The sequence below is a fragment of the Epargyreus clarus genome, unplaced genomic scaffold (genome assembly GCF_041222505.1).
Source record: "Epargyreus clarus isolate Ecla_fem2 unplaced genomic scaffold, WU_Ecla_fem_2.2 ptg000005l, whole genome shotgun sequence".
Taxonomy (NCBI): domain Eukaryota; kingdom Metazoa; phylum Arthropoda; class Insecta; order Lepidoptera; family Hesperiidae; genus Epargyreus; species Epargyreus clarus.
The window spans coordinates 985,744-1,004,702 of record NW_027332213.1 but is presented as its reverse complement, the minus strand read 5'-3'; the positions used below and the strand labels follow the sequence as shown (position 1 = coordinate 1,004,702).

General features: G+C 33.2%; 1 protein-coding gene across 1 annotated transcript in view; it reads left to right on the top strand.

Annotated features, from left to right (window-relative positions):
• Window positions 1-18,959, top strand: part of LOC140757888 (uncharacterized) — a 228,496-nt gene that overhangs the window by 200,369 nt on the left and 9,168 nt on the right. The gene's annotated exons all lie outside the window — the stretch shown is intronic.

Genomic DNA, 18,959 nt, shown 5'->3' with positions numbered 1-18,959 from the left:
CTTGCACAGAATCGTCTACGAGGCTACGATCTCGTCATAAATCTTCCAGAATCTATATGTAATGTATAGACGTAGCATACTCGTAGCACCAAGTCAAATGCTACGAGTCTATTGTAACATTCTCGTAGCTTGATTCATATTGTAGCAGGATTAATACTTAAAGTATAACTCAATGCATGCATAACAAAGTAAGGAGTAATATGGTGAATTTACATCTCATAGAGAGGCGGTCGAAATCGAAGTAAATTTATGACTTGCTTTCTTGGCGAAAGAAAATAACGTAAAAAATCCTCGACTTAATCTAGAACCGAATAATGTCCATAATATATGAATTGTACTGGACCAGCGTAGTGTAAAATGGTATGAACTCTTATCTTAGTTCGTACTAAATTTTAAACCTCATAATTATATCGTAGCATATTATTGTAGAAGCAACTATTATAACAGTATATTGAGGCTTCTTGAAGTTTGTTTTATTTTACTTAATTCTACAAAGCAATCATAGTGACGACCTCTAGACAAGAATATTTTGTTTTAATTACAAGATATGATATGCAAAGCCTCATTGACGAGCTGAAATTTCAGTAAAAATTCACAAAGCTTTATAGCTCTGGTTCTTAATTAAAATACAACTTACGTAAACTTTTTAACAAGTAAATTTAAACTTAATTATGATGGCCTTTTTATGTGGCCGTTTTGAACCCTAATCAAAATGAGCAGGGAGAACACAATACACAGTTGGATAAGGGTCGATTAACTTCACACGCCTTTGCGAACATTATGCTGAATTCTCTAATATTTGGACCCTTCGCGATGCTTACTTTCACTTTTGTCATAACAAATAATGGTCTATTTATTCCATCTGTGATAGTATATTACTTAATAACACCAAATAGCGCTGTTGCATGAAGAGAGAGATAAAATTATACGACACATTCCAACTAATTACTATCCAGGGGCAGCAATGACCACTTACTATCAGATAGGCAGCATGCTCATTTGCTTCTGCAATTAAAAAAGTTAATACGTAAATCAACAACAACAACAACAACAACAGTTACAAATATTGTGATATAAATGTTCAACTTTAGTATTGTCAGCTAGAAACATTATATTATTTATATTTTATGTTTTTTAAAACTAAATTCTTCTGTTAGAATTAGGAAGGTCAAAAAAATATTACAGGAATATTATTAAAGATAGAGCCAATAAAGTCTTGATTAACGTTCGTCATCGTCAGAATACAGGAGTTCATTTAAAAAGATAAATGCCCTTTCCACAAAAGCTTTGGCGATAAATAATTACCTCAATTCCGAACTGAGCTGATCTCTGTGACTAATAACATCGTAATATTACCCGATATTTGGGCAATATATTATCCTTGTAATAAGACTTATCATAAGTAATTTTGACTTATAATAAGTTTCAGGTTTTGGTCATAATAACCGTGAACAGGTACGGTTTGACCAGGGAGGTACCACCACTACTTTCCTAATATGAAGCCGTACTGTGTTTCGCTGGAAGACTATGGACTACCGTTGACTAACATCTGAGGAGACCATCTTAGACCTCAGTGGAAACATATCTGTGGTCTTCTTTACGTAGAATTCCTGTTTTATATGATTGTGTGGTAAAAGTGAAGTTCTGCGTTTCAGTGGAAGACTATACTTTACCGCTAACTTATATATGAAGAGATCATCTTAGTCCTCAGTGAAAATGCATGTGTAGACTTCTTCAGTACCCTTACCATGAGTTTTCAAAACACGCCACAAATTTACGTTACGTTTACTCAATCCATTATTCTGTTCCGTTTGCTTAGTAGACTGAGTAAACGTAGCAATAAGTAAGTGCTCAAGTTAAGATGAACTTTTTGTCTACCTCACATGTTGGCAACAAAGAGAGACAAAACATAAAGCGCCATTTGTCAATTTAGACATTTAATGTTAGGTTACTGACAGTATAGTTCTGATACAATCCGCTAGTATGCGGCACTGTATGGAATTTGTATGAGCAAATACGTAAACAAATACCAAAACAGTCATATTTGTCAAAATGTAAAAACTCGTGGTAAGGGTACAAGTAAAACCCTTGTTTTATATGGAGTTGGTAATGACTACTTACGAGTACCATCAGATGAACTGCATGCTCGTTTGCTACTTAAAACAAACAATCACTCTTTTAAAAAAACATACTCCGAATAAGATATGTAAGCCCAAATGACATACATAAATTCGAATGAATAAAAATAAAGAAAAGTATATTTGAACTCATATATTATTTAAAGAGAAAGTAAATCTTACTTTTTGTAGCGTAAGGTAATTTAAAAGATAAATGTTCAGCATTGAAAGCATTTTGATGTCAGCTAATTATCACTGGGCCCAGACCTCAGTCGTCCGTAATGACGCCTAATCATTTCGTAGCACTTTCTTTTTATTCTCGTAGACGATTGCTACGACCTTGCTACGGGTCGTAGCGATTATGCTACATTAAGCTATATTTTCGTTTATTATAAGGGGTCAAAAATATTACTAATGCATTAATTATTTTTTGAATATGTTAAGATAAAAATAATGTTTGGTATGTCAAATATGATTTCATAAAAATTACATTCCTTACTATCAATATGAAATACATTTTGATTATAACCAACGCTATAAAACACGACTTTTATGAACAATAACAAATCTTAATACAAAACCAATCAACTTTACTGCTTTTTATATTATTAAAAGACGGTTAAACTTTAGTTACCTATAATATTTTAATAAGTTTTTTATAAGTCCCATAATTATAAAAATGGTCTTTCATTTTATTTTTGCATATCTAAACAACTAACTAAAATATACTTCTCTTTATTTTAAAAGTACATCATTATCTCAGTGTGGATTTCGTAAGCTCTTTTATTAAATAATAAAACAGGTGGTTTTCAACTAAGTCTGAGGTTATCAGTCCTACGAGGCCCTACATTAACAGCCAGACGGTTGTCCAGCCCTTTGTCCGTCCCTAGATGCCCGGATTACGTTTGAACCGCACATTCGTTTGAGTAAAAGTCTTATCTACACTTGAATTTATTCCAGGCACAAAGGTAAAGATATTGTAATCTGTTTGAGCTTATAAGGTTTTGTGGCAGCCCTGTAGTAAAATAAAATAACGCTTTCTACTTTAATAACTATATTTAAGGTTTACTCTATCATATATCTATCTATATCTATCATAACTATACACACTCATAAATATGATTCACTAAGTTAGAAAAACCACGTACGATTTGAAAGATATACTATCAGACCTAGAATAGAAATCTAAATTCATTTTAGATGCCTCTCTGGACGGGGATTAAAACTAAAAACTCTAGTTGCGAGGGAGAGTGAGATACCATTCGTATAATATAGGAGTAGCACCTTGCTATTTACTTCTATGTAGTTCAACTGATATAAACGGCAACTACTACTCACAGATTGGGTAGAATTGGAGACCCGAAGTCAACATCATATGCGACGTTATTCCTGAAGTTGAAGTTGAATTCCTCACATAAGTAGATACTTGGAGAAGGGAGGGAAGGGAGATCCCTTACCGCAGACTTCAAACCTCGACACAGCAACGCGTATTATTATTTTTCATAAATAGATTTCCCCGCAGCATACATATAAAGAAACTGGGGGATTAATAAAAAAAATAACTAAATTGATGCTAATTTGATGCTCAATTTCATATATATCCAGCTAAACATACGTTGTATACACGGCTTTACTTGTGGTTCATTTAATAAAAACAACGCGTCTCATTACTTAGCTAATAACGACATGTTTTGGCAAACATCGCATGATTACGTTCGAATCAGCTCGGCTGACGCCATAATCGGCTCAAATAAAGCCAAATGGTGGACAAACGGTAATAAAACAGACATGTTGTTAACGTAGGGCTGTCGAAATTCATAAGTTTTTAAATAATTTAAGCTATACAAATATATTATTATTAATCGACCAGACTTTTCTAAATAATTCGTAGCTTTTTATAAAAATAGTTTGTAAGTTATTACTTTCATGAAAAACTCAACTATGCAAACTATTCGACTATGTCAACACCTCTACTATACCTCATTTCTATAGCCAACATCTGTCGCATATCGAGAGGTTAGGCACACAGACCCTAATATGCCAACTAATGCCTATTGTATTTAATGCAAGTCTCTGGGCATTACCGTGTTCTGGTTTGAAGATAATAGCGGAAATGATATCAACACAAAAGCAGTTCAAACTTCAATCCTATTTAATTTACTACGATTGAATTAAATATGTTATAACATACTCTCACTGGTGGATTGCCAGCTTATTTCATACTTTAAATGCATAAAATCGTTACTCATACAAAGCACTGATTAAATCGTAAGACACTCAGAAAACGCACTTTATGGTATTACGGATCGCCAACCCTACATTTTCATATGATGTTACAAATGATCGCGCTATACATAGCAGAGTAATCATACAGTCGGATGGGCAATTCTGATAGTTATGAGACAAATGTGACGAAATGATTAGGCGATAGAATTGTTTCATCATAAACCACGTTATATGAGGTCACAAATAATGTAATACGTCACTCAATTCTACAACTTTGTTCAGGATAAGCATGGGCGCCGCCAGGATTATTTTCAGGAGGGTGTACCTATAGCTATTTGGGCCGTAATGCATATCGAAATGGTCTTATATAGACTGTTTGGTCTTGGCGAACTTTTTTTTTATTGACATACCTATAGATTTTTTTTCGCTGGTGCACATTTCACAGATTATTTAGCACCAACTTTTTCAGCTAAAAACATTTCAGAGATTTCTTCGCCTGTATTCTTTCTTTACGGCCAGGGGGATAAGGCCAGTTACTACAATGCTTAAAATTGTGGAATCATTAATAGCTCACACGGCGGTTGACACGTCTATTCCTGTGTTATGACAGAGGAATTAAATTTTTGTAATTAATGAGTGATGAATAAGATCAAATGTCGACTTGGTTGATAGGTTAAAATATTCGGTTAGGTTATGTAGAAGTTAAAGGTTGCAGTTCGATTCTGTAATCATTGATAGAAATCAATGATTACTGTATCTTGGATTTTTTATTAGTTTTATCACTTTGTATCTCATAAATGCGATCAGGTATAAAACAGAAATAGTAGCAGTATTGCCACGTACCCAAGTATTTTACGACCTTTCAGTCCAATAAGAATGATCTTTATTGTATTTTTTTTTTATAATATAAGAGTAGCAGACGAGCATGCAATGCACCTGATGGTAAGTGGCTACTGCCGCCCATGGACATCTGTAATCAACCCCAGATAGGATTAGATATTCCTACCTGAGGTCGGCCACAGATGCGCTGCTACCCCTGAGGACTAAGCTGGAACGCCTCGAAAAAGTCTGTCTACCTTACCCTTCAAACCGGAACACAGCAACACCTAACACTGCTGTTACTAGGTAGAAATAGGTGTGGCGGTGGTGCCGCCGGAGTCGAACCACAAAGGGTTCTACCACCTTCAATACAAAAACATTAACAAATATTTAACACTACCAACACGGGAGCATTATAAACAAACTACTTACTTATACAAGGCGTCCCACCTTAATCCTTAGGGATAACGTCGCGTCTGAGGACAACCTCAGGTGAGCTGCAAACTTTTGTGCAAACATATACATTAAACAACAAAAGTTGCACTCTACAGCCGGCAAGTAACCTTTGTAATAATATAGTTTCGTTGTTCCCAGGGGACCAAAACCCTTTTAAGCCCTTGGTTTAAGCATGAGAGGTCACTCATAAGACCATTATCGTATGTTACGTTAAACGTATATTATCATATGACCGTTAAACTGCCGTAAGTTTCAGACGCAACTTTGTAACGTACCTGACATTTAGGTCATTTCCTTCAATATTTGCATAAATGGTGTTATTTCTATTCGAACTGTTATGTTTGTACAGCAATTATATTAATTTTGACGTTCTTGATGTAGTTTTTTGCAACTTTTCTATATAGGATATGAATAAATCCGTACGGCGTGAATAAGGTAAGAAGTCGAAAATGCACATTTTTCATTGCAGCTATTTGTACCCTTTGATCACAGAGTTAGGTTATGTGTGTGGTAATGAAGACCCGTAACTTACCGACTCGTATTTATTCACCCTTTAAATTCATCAATCCTATAATATAATACCTAATATAATATAATTACCTATGATTGAAAATATATAAATGTATATAAACATATCGGTATATATTGGTCGACTTATCATCAACATATTCACGCGTATGAAAATGATTCATTCTTATTAATTGCTTGAACAGAGAAACGGTCAAATTGAGAAACCTACTCCTTTTTTGAAGTCGGTTAAAAATATACTACTATAAAATAACTGTATAAATATTTATTTTAGTACCTTTCAGGCGAGTTAAAATGGCTATCGCAGTAGAAATATTCTCTCTGTGAACTACGAAGAATAAAATATTTACAGCCGCAACACAGGTTTAGTTATCTCGTCAGATTAATGGCGATGCATTTTTAAACAAAGCCTGCAGTTTGTGGGCCTGTGGGGCTGGCACAATGATTTGTGAGTACGGTAACTTGTTTGTATACTAAGGATTATGTCCTTCAACAATAAAACAGAACTATACCACTAAATAATCTCGTTATTTTTATTTATCTTTTCCAGGCACTGAATACCTCTTTAAATCTATGCTTGTCAAAGACAAGTCTGAGCTTTGTCCTATTCCATAGTCAAATGTTAGGTCGTCACGGAATCTTACGTTCGTTGTTTATGATTTACACTATAATTATTAATTATACCTTTGCATTACTGAATATAATGTTAATTGAAAATTGCCAATGAAATTAAAATCAAACGAAATTTTTGTTTGCAATACGGAAACAGTTACTTATTGTAACAATACTTTTTCGTAACTTGTACCAGATCAGAAAATTACCTCAACTGGTAAAAACTAGTAAATATATTTTATACAATTTAAGTACTAAACGAGCATGTAGTCCACTTTGTAGTCAGTTCTATCCAATGACATCTCTAAACAACTTCATACAGAACAAAGACATACCTGAAATTAATTATAGAAGGTTTTCCACCGAGAACTAGATGGATGCCTTATATGCAGGACAGCAGGCATTCAGACCCTTTCACCGAGACCGAAACAAAAAGAACACTCCGAGCTAGTTCAACCATTTTTGTGATTTTTCAAATTATCATCATCAGAAACCCGTTACTGTCCCACTGCTGGGCACGGGTCTCCTCTCATAATGAGAAGGATTAGGCCATAGTCCACCGCGCTGGCCAAGTGCGTATTGGTAGACTTGACATACCTTTGAGATTTCTTTTTTTTTTATTAATCTCTCAGGTATGCAGGTTTCCTCACGATGTTTACCTTCACCGTTTTAGCAAGTGATCATTAAGTTTTAATACGCACATAACTTTGAAAAGTCAGAGGTGCGTGCCTGGGATTTGAACCTTGGACCCCTCGATCGAGAGGCCGAGTTTCTTAACCACTAGGTTATCACTGCCTTTTTTCAAATAACTAATTAAATTATTTCCTTACAACAATCTGTTGTGAATCAAGCTACATGTATAATAAATAAGGTTTTACTTGTTTAAGTTGTAAACAGCAAGCTCGCTTCAGACTCGACAGTGATGTATCGCGGATGCATTTGTGCGGCTGACAATGATTTGTGGGAACGTTTTGGAGAGCTACAACTTGCAGAAACTGAACAACTACGTGTGCGGAATTACAATGAAATCTTGTTGCATTGTTACTGCTATTACGTAATTTTAAACTTTTAATGTAGGTAAATGTCATAAATCATACGTCTTAGTTTTGGTACATTTAAGGTTAAGGTTTCGAAAAGATTCAACTACGGCAACCACGTATCACGCTCTCACAAATACCCAATTTTACCCGACTGTGGAGAGTAATGTGTTTTAAGCACAATTAATTCTGCATGCCTCATTCTTTGCTACACAGCCCAATGAACTTGACGGTTTTTAATACAAGTATATGAGCTATCATTAAATTAGTCTAAATTGTACCAGTAATATTGACTGTATCACGAACTACATGCTCATTTCAAATTTAACTTCGTTAAATAACAATAACTGGATGAAGCTCAACATCTCTGCTAAATTAGTTCAGTGGATCAATTAAACTGATAAATTACCTTTGAAAAATTATTGCTAAAATTTACCTACCTCACAAATGTGTAATTCAAAAACGAAAAGTAGCAACGTAGACAATATGTACTATAATATTTACAATACAATTACTGTATCATCTACCTACAACACATACCTATGTAGGTATCAAACACTCACTTGTACACAAAGTAAGTTGTTTAATAATGAAAAGGTCCTCGATATTACGTTGTTTTAATTAAAGGCACGGTAATTTTGTAAAGGCAATTAACAAACCATTAATACTAAATCGCGCAGTTACGGTTTTATAGGTATGTATGTGTAGGTGTGTGTGTTGTTACGATGAGTTTTACACATACCTACTTTGTTCCTAAATTAACTCTTTAAAGGAAAGTGTGTTTTTATGAAAAGAAATTTAATTGTTTAATACAAATATATTGTTTTGTTAAAATATTTGTTATTTTATCTGTAAATTTCACTTTCTCTAATAAGTTTGGTTTATAGCTCACTACTCCGTGAACATCGCTACGTATGATGTGATGTTAAAATTCTCTTAAAATGTATAGTAAAACCAAATTTCATTGCCCAATTTTATCAGGTTATCGGCCCAGAGAAGCCTGGAAACTGCAAAAAGTGATAAAAAGAACAGAAAATATCACACATCAGTTTGTCAGACTAAAAACTAGAAATTCAATTCGCCAAAATTTTGCTGTAAAAATGTTTTCAAGCAATACGATGATTGAGAAGTGGCCGGAACTTGTCGTGATAACTATTGTACATGGAGATTTGCATTAAAATACCTATCTCGAACACGAAACTGGAATATATTTTATACCTATAACAAACAGTTAAAAAACAAACGATCGATATAATTATTCCATTTAACGTCGAGGACCATATAATGAATGATCTTAAGTGTAAATAACAAGAGCGCCCATAATTCATTTTTGTTCATTTTAACCTTTGATATATTTAGTGAAAAGATAATTAAGTTGTTACTCATACGTTTCATATGTTCCACTACCTAAATATATCTATCTGACCCTAGTTTTACGTTGAGTTTGATTAATACAATATATTTTATCATAGTGTAATAGGATGCGGTAATAGTTTTGACCCGCCGCGGCTGGGATGAGTATTATCAACTGTAGAATATCATAATGTCAATTATTATACAGATACACAATGACGTATGTAAATTAGACACAGCATTAATTTGAATGTATGATTAACCGTGCGAAGTAGTTATAGGAACTGTGTCGATGCTGTAGGTACGAACATGTTATGTAAATATGTGTTACATGTATTGTAGTGTGTATTATGTGTATACACGATTATACGTATTAGAAATTAAATATGATTTATTTTAACGTTGAATCATGAGGAAACCCCTGGGAGTTCTTTAAAAAAATTCAAAGGTGTGTGAAGTCTATCAATTCGCATTTGGCCTGCGCGGTACACTATGGACTATATCCCTTTCTATCTAAGAGAGAAGACATGTACCCAGCAATAAGACAGCAATCGCTTAGCACCGATAGTATTACGATAGCGAAAATTTATTTTCATAATTTCATTTATTCATGATTATATTGAGTCTTGACTGACTTCGCACAGGAAAAATATTATGTATTCGGCATGTTTTAATTCAATACTAAATAATAAGAGTATCTTCGGAGTAAAAATATCACGTTTATAAGTGATAGACATGTAGAAACGTAAGGATTAGTGGAATTTGAGGAACATTAATAGAAAAAGCCAGAAGAACCGATGAAATGACAACATTTGAAGCAAGAAGTGACTTAGAAAAAAGAAATATACATTAAAACCTTCTGCGGTAACTAAAATAATAAAATAAATAAGCAAATAGTGCGTCGCCTACAACGTTTATCAACGTAACGTCGGCTTTATTATATAACTTATTATCACGTATCACGTAGAGCATTTCGTTTTCCAAGTAGTACCTCCATTAGCATAAAGTACCTAGCCAGTGCCCAGACCCAATTGATATTCTAGGATTCAGGTCACATACGAACTAGATCCAGACGGCTCACGGACTGATCATTTCAATAACATTTAGATTAAGTATAATACGGTTTGGGGACAGAAGTAAATTGATTGTGTTAGTCTTGGACCTACATGGCTACTTGCGTTGGGAGCAAAGTAAGAAGAATCAAAAAGGAATTATTTTTGTAAGTAATTGATGCCTGTAACGAGCTAGAGCTACATATACATAACATATAGATGTCTATATGTTATGTATATACATAACATGACCTGTAGATATACGTAACATTGGACTATAATTGATTGAAGAATTGTTTTTTAAGTAATTCAAATTTAAATTCAAATTCAAATCTCATTTATTCAAAATTGATTAATATAGAATACTTTTTGAAAGTCAACAAACTACCACCGCTTCGGAAGGTATTTCGCTATGGAGAACGCCGAGAAGCGGCGCAAGAAACTCCATACGTGTGCATATTTGCATCATCGTAAAATCTATCATTACGCAGTTGACCAAAATAATGGACTACAGCCCCTTCTGATAGTAAAAGGAGATCTGTACTTATCTCGGGGATAATTATGAGTTGATTTTTATGATGAAAACTCCGTTTCTCCAATCAGACAAAAGATGTACCTATTAGAGACAGATGTGTTGAATTATTTTCAAAATTACAAGTACGTAGGTAATGTAAAAAAATCACAACAAAATTTAATAGTTATGTAGAGGTTATTTATAATTGAGTGTAATAATTGTAAGAGTATAAATAGGTAATTTATACCATAAGTACGAAAGTACGAAGTGAATAAGTAACTTTAGGTCACCTAATACTATCTACATAAGGTATTTATTAGTTGACACATCTAGAACGCTTGGATTAGGGACCTTTGCGCGATTGAATTAATCTTCACACATTCAGGTCACACCCGGTCTAGTACAGTTTATCTAGAATTACTGCGTACTTTAGATCAAAAAATACAGACCAATGCTATCTTTAGACATGTTTAATTGTTTATACATAGGTGCATATAAATAAAATCGGTATGTAAAATTGCTTATTGCCTAATTTAGACCCTACAATTTCGTAAACTTAGATACATAGGTAATATCCTTATTTGCTTTGCATTAAAAAAAAAAATATTTTTTTTGTTTTGTGACAATGGAAACACAAGAGCCAAAAATTAATTACATTTTTGTGATTTCGAATTATTACTTATATTGCTCACACTTTGTCCGTCAATACTGAAAAGATATAATTTAAATGGACCATTGTAACTGTCATTAAGATAAATTAGCGCAATGTTATATTCATTTGTTCGCGCAGTTTTGTAATTAACACATCCACAAACAGCGGTTATTAATAGCTTTTGTTTTTCTAATGTTCTCAAAGCTAAATGAAATCAAAATAAATCTTTTACCAAATTAAATTTAAAAAGGCTACTGTTGCGATTTTTTTAACAACTGAGATAAAAGAGTCATAAGCTGTCATTCTGTTCGACTTACATAAAGTTCTGCATATTTTGAATTGTTATAGTTTGCCAGTTATAACACATCGGATATCCTAACAAATAATGTCTAGCTAGAATTAAGAGTTTCAAAGGTTTACTCTAGCGCAAATCCTTATACCGTGTTAGATACAAACGTCAAACTTCAATCAATCTAAAGTGAAAGAAATAATAAAAAATCCTCCATTATCAGTCGTTCCCCAATTAAAGACTTTATGAAAGTAAGGGTAAGTGATAAGGGAGACATACTTTTGTAGCCGGCTTCACTTAAAAATATCTAATCCTATCTGGGGTTGATCACAGATGTCCATGTCACAGATGTCAGTACCTATCCACTTATCGTCAGGTGGACTGTATGCTCGTCTGCTATATAACAAATATGTTATAAAAAATAAAGTAATTTAATAATGTAAATATTTTTAGGTCCTATAATCCTACTATGTGATCCAGAACCCTCAGTACGTAATTCCGACTCTCATTTAACCGGCTTTTATTATAATAACCTCCATAAACTAACTTCATGTGAACATCATATAAACTTTATAGCTCTTGGTGGCTTTTAACCTTTATTTTTTATATCTGAACAACTCTTACAATCCATTTGCATAAAATCTGTTTTTTTGGTGATAAAGGATATAATAACCTTTAATAAAAGGAAAAGAATTAGCAAATAAGCATGCAGATCGCCTAACTCTTTTATTCTTATTGAAAAATAAATAGTTCTGTTAGAAATACATACGAATGTAAAATTATTTTAAGTATTAAATAAGGATTTGTTATTGTATAACTACTTTAAATAAAATTCAATAACTAATAAATGAAGTAATATCTTAGTTAATAAGTAGTTTCTTAACCCATAAGTAATAATATACAGGGTGAATTTTTCAAATAGGCCTTCAGGGCCAAATCCGAAACTATAAGGACTTTCCAGAATTTAATCCTTATAAGCGACACTATCAGATAGTGAAATAATATAAAGGATGATTTTTTTTTTCAAATTGACCTCGATCGATTCCCGGCTAGGGAAAAAGTTATTTAAAAAAAGTAATGATGCAGTTTTAGTTTTTATCAAAATCGGCCTTGTAACTCCTTTCAGCATTTTTCGCTAATCCTTATAGTTTCGGATTTGGCCCTGAAGGCCCGTTTGAAAAATTCACCCTGTATATGTACCTACGAGCGTTAATGTAGGCAAATTTCATATATAAGTTCAGCCTGAATTGAGTAGTAGAGAGTAGCATTAGACACAGGTGCCAGTTTACCATCTTAATGTTACTTGAAGGTTCCATTTCAACGGTTACTTACGTATACTTAAGGATACTCGTACCTACTTAAAAAATGAGAAAAGATAAACAATACATAACTCGCTCTTAAACCAATTCTACTTATATAGATATGTATGATTTCCGCAAATTATAAAATGAAAATTTTAGATCTACTTAAATAGGGGATGGAAACTTGTCACTAAATAAGCTCAATTGCCTATCAAGTCAAACAATATCACTTCCAATCTTCCTCGCTTCCATTATAATAATTTAGGTAACCACAGCGCCATAACTCAGCAGTTATTTGACAAGCGGTACCTTCATCTGTCAAGGTTTCGTCCTCGTCGCATGACAGCGTTTAATCACGCCCACAATACTTCCAGGATGCTATCACTCTTACCGATACCGATATATCAAACTAGATACAAGTATCTATGTAGCTAGAGGCGTAGTGCATCACCACGCCATTTGACAGTAACATCGCAACGATGATACGACAATATCACAACCTAATGTCATCGTTGTCGTCATCGTTAGCGTGAAATCATTGTCGTCATCCATGCCAGCCACGGCACGATCCCATGGCTGGACACTGTCTTCTCTCAGAGTGAGTGGAGAGAAGGGTAATATCTACGAAACTGGCCAGGTGCGCATTAGTAGATTTGAAACACCCTCGAAAATTCTTTAAATAACTGATGACACTGATTATCTGTGTTGTATGTGGACACAAAAGTACACATGTAAATACAAAAAAACACCCAGGCCCAACAAAAGTTTAATTGTATTATATGTATTATATCATTAAGGTAACATACCCGATTAAGATTTAACATACCTGGAACAAGGGTTCCAAGGGCTGGTCAGACCAGTATGGTGATCGGTCCGCCCGTTGAATAAAGTCACCTTCATAGAACCTTTTTGGAGGAATTTGTGAAAATCAAAAGTAAGCACATTATGCAAAACTATATTAAAGTCTACGAAACAACTGTTCTCAAATAACAAAGGGAATGAAATCAAACTCATCTTGTAGGTCTTGAAGTCATGTAATAATATAGTCACATAAACGGTACAGAGTAACGATATAACAATTATACGTAAGTAAGTTCACACTAGTGATTAGAAGTATTATAACTACACAAGTATCTCCGTTATTCGACTGCTCTTGCTGAAGTCTCCGACCAGAATGTCGCTCTCTGTTAATTCGAGCGCCGCCAAGGTGTCGTCCCCACTTCACCTACCCGCATCTGTTTTTAAACTGTAGTATCAAATGAGTCACTTATTACTTTAATGTAACGTTATAAAAATGTGATATCGTTAATATCCAAGCTTCTTATTAACGACGATAACATTCGGCCGTCCTGCTCACACGTTCGTCCTCGATCGTGTATGGTCTGATGCAAGAGCTGCAAAAGAAAACCAGTTGTTTAATGCCTAAGTCCAGAAGAGTTACACATTTTCTTGTAATACCGACTCGCACGTAAGAGGCCCGAACTGTTTATCAAAAACATGGCTTAAACTCTACGCATTTTCTTGCAATACCGACTCGCATGTAAAAAGCCCGAACTGTTGATCCGAACCAAGGCTTAAACTAGGTGATGTTCATATAGAATCACACTAGTTGTGTATTACCTAGGTTATAAATCTGCCCCAACAGTGTTCACCACGGATTTCTGTTGCAGGCATAGTTCATAAGGACTCTTTACATAAATGTCATATGCGCGACAGGTATTGAAGCGAATGCATTAGACCATTGTTAAATAATAAAACACACGGTTTAAACTAGGTGATGTTCATATAGGATCACTCTAGTCATGTATCACCGCAGTTTTTATACCTTGTTTACGATAACATTCGGCCAGTGCTCAACTCAAATTTACTCTAAAAATGCAATATTCACTCAATGTAATACATCCACCCAACATACATACATACATACACCCAACCATATGCATCACCAAGAGACACCCGCGAACATTACACTGCTCGAGGCATCTGCACTAATCCATCTTAACTACAGATAAATAAAAATCAAACTAAAAAAAGTTTCCTACACCTACAGTAATGACAACATCTAGCTGCCCACTTTACTTATGTCTGGATTCTAAGTCCAATAGTTAAATCTCCAACAACTATTGATTCGATAAAGTTACGCATCAGAATAACGACGTTTATCTTATTAGTCCATTTCGGAATGCTCAACAACCTGTTCAATAACTGTTATACTGATAGATAGATAGATCTATAGTTGGCCACTAAATGAATCTGTGCGACTCAAAATACTATTATAAAATTATTTTATTACTACTTAGTACTTCTTTTAATTATTACAATGTTATTTTATACAAATAGTTGCCTTTCCAATGTACGTCTTTTATCAACTGATGAAGCAGTATCAAAATAATAATATATCGTGAATATTTGAAATGAATGATATCAAAGTTAAAGACTAAATAATGGTAAACTAACCATGAATTTCACACAATATAACACGTATAAGTTGTATGAACCCAATTTTTTTACGTTATTTATCACAAATTCAAATTATTTCTTTCAAAGTAGGGCCACATAACCCACTTTTGAAAGTCAGAAAGAAATTTCATTACATTAAATTGAATTTATATTCAGTTATAATAATACATACTATTACATGAATTTCAAAATTTAATTAACAAAGCAAAGGACCCATGCGTTCACGTCAGCGACATACTTGTCAATTGTGTATGGCTTAACTACTTAACTTTTTTTTTTTTTTTTTTTTTTATTTCACCAAAAGTTTTAAATTAAGATTCCCATAAGGAAGTTATAGTTTGGGCTATTTTACTGTAAAAGTTATGCATTATACTAAGGAAGATTTGCTAGACTTTACGCAAACGTCGTTTTTAAAAAAAAAAAATCAAATAATGTTATGGAAAGAATAAACACATTAAAATGGTCCGTTAATCTAAACGGAGTTTAAACAGACCTTGTCTTACATTGAGTTCCTCGGAAGCGGATTTTTTTTTTCCGTAGGTAGTTATCAAACGGATAGTGTTATTGAATACACACTCGTAAACTACCTACCAAGAAAAATGACTTCAGAAACCGGCCATTATTTTACTATACTTATTTGTGTCTACAACTGATAAAAGATTTTTTTTTAAACACGCTTTTATTTTTGCCACGCTTTTATTAACTTGACCTGTATGTATGTAACGGAATATTTGAATTCGATTTTTACCTACTTTGAACGGTCAGATTTATTTAAAAATTTTGAAATACCTATGACATGACATGATTTTAATAATCTTGTCCGATTCTAATTTTGTCTCATCACGATCGTCAGATTTAAAACTATAACTGTTTTACATAACATGTGGCTCCTTATCAATCACAACCTAAAATTTCTATGACATGAAAAAGGTCTATTAAAGTTGATCATGATTTTATACCAGCCAGCCAAACAAACAGTTAGTCAAACTATCTTATGATACACCTTATTACCGAACAATTCATATTTATTATATATATTTCAAACGCCTCGGCTTCACCTGACTTTTATATAGTTTGTAATAAAAATTATATTAGTGCGTAATATCTATATAGATTATATTAATATAATATGTATCATTTACAACCAACACTCTCAAGGAGATGCTCGATGTTTCTATAGAGAAAACCTAGACATGACGCAATTGTGAACCGTATGAAATTTATATGAAAAGTAAATTATTGTATAAGAAAATCCCATCGAAATGTACCTATGCTTTTATTTGATTACATTATTATTCATTTGGCTATGATATACATATAATAAGAATGAAATCTTCACGTGTTTACATCGAATATATTTGAAAAAGAAAAATTGTCTGTCGGTTTGTATATTTGAAAATGCATTAAAACCAAAACTACGAAGTCGATGTCAAAAGTATACATTTTTTTTAAAAAACATTACATGACCAGGTAATGGACAATTCCAAATTACTAACGTACTCCGTGATCTTGACAGAGGGCATTGTATAATTCAAATTATATTTTGAATCCACATGAACAAAGTCGCAGGCAAGACTCGTTTTAAAAATGCAATTCAAATTATATTCTGACTCCACATGAACAAAGTCGCAGGCAAGACTCATTTTAAATATGGTATACAAGAGACTATCTAAATTTATGTAGGCTTCAGTGACCGTTTCTCACTTAATACGTATAATAACTTAATTGCTGTAACTTGTAAATAGAACTAAGCTCAAGTTATAAAAGCATCAATTTATTATTATTATTATTATTATTTTACTTAAAATAATTTATTCTCAATCCCATACAAAGTGGATCCCGTTTATCATTTCGTAAATGGCTCACATAATTAATAATATCGATAGTCTAAGCGTCTCAACGTTTAAGGTACAAACTTCATTTACCAGTATTTGATAGTGCCCAATTTTCAAACCAAAAGGACGTGTAATGTGTCAAATTCAAATTGAAATTTAAAGATTTAAAATTACGAGATGTAAAGAAATATTAATACAAAACGAAACGTTGCATACTAAATTTAAAACAGACATTTAATATTATGTATAAGTGAGTCAGTCTGAAGTAGAATGGGAGATAAGAGAGATATTTTTATATATAATATTCCAAAGACCGCTGCGCATAAGTTTCTCAGTTTTCTTATAGATCATTAACTAATGTGCATTTATACTTTATGGGAGTCAAAACACAGTAGTACACAGTACTGCGTGAATTCGCCTAGAATTGATGGAAATCTAAATTTGGCAACGTACGTATGCTTCTTTCATAACAATTACGTATCAAGTATATGAAATCAAAAGGAAACTTTCATTGATTTATAAAATGAAAATGTGAACAATGTAGATGTGAATGCAAGTTTATTTTTAAATATAGTCAATTAATATCCAAAAAAAAAAAACAATAAACCTTAAACTCATTTACCATTTCCCTCCTGGGTACACTCAGCCACTCAATACCGTGGTCGTGATACTTTTTTTGCAGGCAGTTAAATATGTACCACGTAGATATTATACATTTCTGTACAATTATGAATAATCAAAATTTTGCAACTTAATAAACGTGTCACTTATATCAAGTAGGTATACTGTACTCTGTAACTGCGTTTGTTGCTACCGCATAGTCCCTTCCATACAATAAAAACAAACGCATATACGTAAACCCCGTTTGAAACATTAAAAGTTATCAAAAATAAATTCAAATCTAACCTGTATGCAATTTCTGGCGTACATTAGCCTATATTAACAACCATTAGGTTCCCATATCTATAAAGCCTGACATTTAAGATTAAAGATCCTTAAAATATTTTCATAAGTACGTGTATTTCTATATATTTCAAAGTAGGTGTAACTTTAGAACAATTAGGATTTACTTTTTACACCACAGAATTTAACCAAATGGACAGATTTACCACAAGAACTGCCTTGCAAAATTACTTTTAGACACTTCTTCACAGAAAATGCACTTATTTTGAAGTAAACACCTCAGTTTACAATGTTAACAAGTAATTTGATAAGAGTAAAGTTTGTTCACAAAATTTAAGTATATCATTTTCAGAGGGTATTAACATTTCATTGAATTACTAGTCTCAATCTATCCATTTTCTTAATTCAAATGAGTTTTCCCTTACATCAACGACATTTATCTACCCCCATTTTTACTTATTCTACCAAGATGAATTCACATATGACATAATAATGTTTTAACTCACGGTTTTTATTCCTGTGTCAAGTATGTTTGTACTTACGAATCGCCGTCCATGATTGTGAGCTGGTTCTTGTACACTTCTGATGAAATCAAACTCATCTTGTAGGTCTTGAAGTCATGTAATAATATAGTCACATAAACGGTACAGAGTAACGATATAACAATTATACGTAAGTAAGTTCACACTAGTGATTAGAAGTATTATAACTACACAAGTATCTCCGTTATTCGACTGCTCTTGCTGAAGTCTCCGACCAGAATGTCGCTCTCTGTTAATTCGAGCGCCGCCAAGGTGTCGTCCCC